Source organism: Perna viridis, chromosome 15 (genome assembly GCF_037379345.1).
Source record: "Perna viridis isolate PV_CMFRI_1.1 ecotype Kerala chromosome 15, ASM3737934v1, whole genome shotgun sequence".
In the NCBI taxonomy this organism is placed as follows: domain Eukaryota; kingdom Metazoa; phylum Mollusca; class Bivalvia; order Mytilida; family Mytilidae; genus Perna; species Perna viridis.
Window position 1 is genome coordinate 21,751,376 of NC_142459.1, and position 3,669 is coordinate 21,755,044.

General features: G+C 34.6%; 1 pseudogene; it reads right to left on the reverse strand.

Moving 5' to 3' along the window:
• Positions 1 to 1,304: 1,304 nt before the first annotated feature.
• On the reverse strand, positions 1,305 to 2,621 carry LOC148597463 (protein yellow-like; annotated as a pseudogene).
• Positions 2,622 to 3,669: the final 1,048 nt, after the last annotated feature.

A 3,669-nucleotide genomic window follows, 5' to 3' on the forward strand; every position in this document is an offset into this window, starting at 1 on the left:
AAACATATTAACTATCGGAGCCTCATAACGCGGGTAGATGTTTGAGTGTAAGTAACTTGAAAACATACTATAGCAGAAAAAATACTTATAAAAAAACGATAATAAATACTAAAACAGAGAAGCGAGTTTAGAAAACAAACTACGAAAGAAAATATGGAGAGAAATTATGAAATCCGCAAATTAATGTTTACCCAATAGACCCCATAACGGGTCAAAGCAAGTACACGCGACATATAAACATTGAAAATATGAAAAAAAGGAATTTACCCACTAGAGCCTCATAACACGGACTAAAAACGATGGAAAGGTTTAGTGCGTCTGCAATAGGTGATGAAATGGTCGACTATAAAAATCTAATTATAATCAAAATGAAAGACAATACACCATTCAAAAGCTATTAACCTTCCGAATGTAAGCATCAATTTGTCAGGATAATCATTGGTGGTTAGCCACAATAGTAACATTACTTATTCAAATTGAATACAAAAAATATTAAACATAATTTAACCAAAAAAAATTAAAACAACAATGAAAATTATTGTCCAAGAGGTAAATATTGCACAACACGTCCTTACACCTGTAATGTAGTCATAACGCACGATAAAAAGCGGTTAAAAATCAATACGTGGGCTATTGAAATCACCAGTAAAATGGAAAGTTTCAAACATCTGTCTAATCCGTGAAACATTATTCAAATTACACAATCAATTGAACACAAAGAAAATCAAATTAAAATTTAAAATCCATTCAAAGTGCATATTCAATTTGACATTGTTACAAAAAGATAATGAAATTACAAATAAATAGTGTACAAAAAAGAATTAAAAATCAATTAACATTAATGAAAATGTAGAATTAAAACAAGCAATATAAAAAAGAAAGATAACTCTTGTCATAATACGCCCCCTTTTTTAATACTTATCTGTTTACACCGTAATATATAATGTCACTAATTAGGACACTTAATGAGGATACCTATGGAGCTCCCCTTCCTGTATCAGAGTGTCCCCATGTTCCCCTTTTTGGACCCCATTTAAGTCCACTTCCGGTAAACCAAGGTCCAGATTCCGGTCATACACAAGGTCCACTTCCGGTCTCCCTTCCCCCCACCGGTCACTTCCAGTCAACCGCCACCGGATGTGACGTCATGCGCGTGCGCATTGGGCTAATTTATCTGTAATCCACATGAAAAATACGACCTGAACGTATCATGTTTACTACTCTAGAAATAATTAAATAACTCAAGGTGACGTCATTTCTTAATATTCTAGGTACGAACGATTTCTAACCAAATCTAATATGACTTGATTGTACATCCTTTATGATGAAAATATGAGATTAATATGCAGTTATATTTTTGTTTAAATAGATATATCTGCTAATATTCTAAATGTTAATACATAATCAGTAATGTTTCTTTTGTGTATATGTATATAGAGCATGAAAGCAAAAGAGCAGGAACATTGACGACACGGGGAATTGCAGAGCTTGTATCATCGCCAAAATTCAACTCTTCAATACACTTTCCACACGAAAAAATTCGAAGTACCATTCTTGCCATCTTCAGAGAAGAAAGTCTTCAGGTTATTTGTTACAAACCAAAGAAATCCGTTGTCATCGAACGCCAACGAATCTATCCATTCTATCATATTATGGAAAGCGACCGTAGACCGTCGATCTGCTAGAATTACTTGACCATTTTCAAATTCGACTGACCATTTATACACACTTCTCGGTCCATGAGCGGAGTAATACAAATTATGTTTCTGTTCATCACTTTGATACTGTTTGTTACCAATTATCGTGACTTTACTTGCAAAATCTGCGTCTGACGATTGTCTTCCGTAAAATTTTCGTTCATACACGATAAGCCTTGATGCCAGCTACTGAACAATAATAAACGTACCGAAAAATCGGATGAAATAGCGATGCAATTTATGTCCAAAACCCCGTAGTCAGAAGTTGTATTACCAATAGTAATGCTGCTTACTGCGGCAACGGGTCCTTTGATTTATGTGAAAAAGCCCAAGAGTCATCGAGTAATCGGTCATATACCATAAGTTTCCTACCGAGAGTGTCCGAAATATAAGCCCATCTAGCGGTCTTATTCTTGTCGGAGTCAATTACTATATCGATGAGGTAGGACATCCCTGGCTCAATAACACCATCGGGAGTACCGATGGACCTCAGTGTTCTTCTCTAAGTTCCATATTATGAGTTTCTTTGGACATTGATCTGCAATGTTTACGGATCCTCTAGGAACAAAACTTGTATCAATAATCCACATAAATTCAGAATAAGGATCAATTTCCATGCTTTGGATCAATTTCAAGTTTGAACAGTTACCTTCCATGTGAATATCACAGTTTGGATATGGTTGAAGCAGCGGTCTGCTGGTGCCATCCTTTACTACCTTTACCGTGTTTCAGTTTAGGTATAGTTAAGTACACGTCCCCATCGTGTAGTTTTATTCCATTTATTTCATTATGTTTTGGTATGTATTTGTTGTTTTGGTAATACTTCTGTCCAACAGTGTCATTTGGCCAATCCATATCAACTGTCTCCCATTCATATACTACGGAAGGCTGGATGCTTCCATGATTGTCACAGAAAACACAATTTTAGAAGGTCACACACAAAGTAAAATCAGTTATCCTCGCCATAATAACAATTCGCTCAGGAAAATAATATATAATTAACTGGCATTTGCCATTCTGTTGTAAATTGGGAAAGCGATGATTGCGTAACAAAATTTGATTACAATACTGTCGAGTGCACCGTTGTCTTTACATTCACTAAAAGTGTTTACTGTACAGAGTGTCAGAAACGTCCTAAAGATCGTGGATGCTCTGAGTCGGGTTTCATACAAAATCTCAAATTTAGCTTTCTCTCATATTCGTCCTCAACTCAAATTCACATGAAATTGACGATTTGAGGAAAATTTCAATTTGTTTTTTTATGAAATCTAGGCTTGAAACATCGTTTTGTCGAAAGTTACGCATTCCAGAAATGTCGTATGCAGAAGGATGTGATCGTTTGAAGTTTTAACGGGAACATAGGGAGTGTGAACATATTACCCTTGTCGAATCACCAGCGAAATGACATGGCGGTGTATTATCAACAAAGTCAAGTGTTCGCTTCGTCCCTCATAGGCCAAGCCTTAATCCATATAAAAAAACAAAGTGATTTCTAAATTTTTCAATTCTGAAATTATTGTGTAAATCCATAGTTAAGCAGTTAGGATTGTACAGTATATCATGCTGTATATAGAACACAGTTTTAATGTGGTTAGTGTTGTAATATAGGTTGAAATAAGTGACAATAAAAGACGTGAAATCTTTTGTATAACAAAAGCACTCGTTCTAAATATTTTCAACGGATGACTAGTTTAAACTATACACAAATACTTATATACATTTTATAAATTAAAATCTGATACTAAGACAGATAACCAAGTGCATACCTACCTAGCGTAAAAAGTTGATGTTTGACGGTTCAAGTTCAAATTATTTTATTGAAATAAAACGTTTCACAACATACATTTGTACAATGAACAGGTTTATAAAGGTATGATATTAAATCGTATGGTTAATATACATGTAATCCAGACTGAGGAGGATGCCCGTGTAAAAAAACATATAAAATAGGCATTCTTAATACGATTTGATC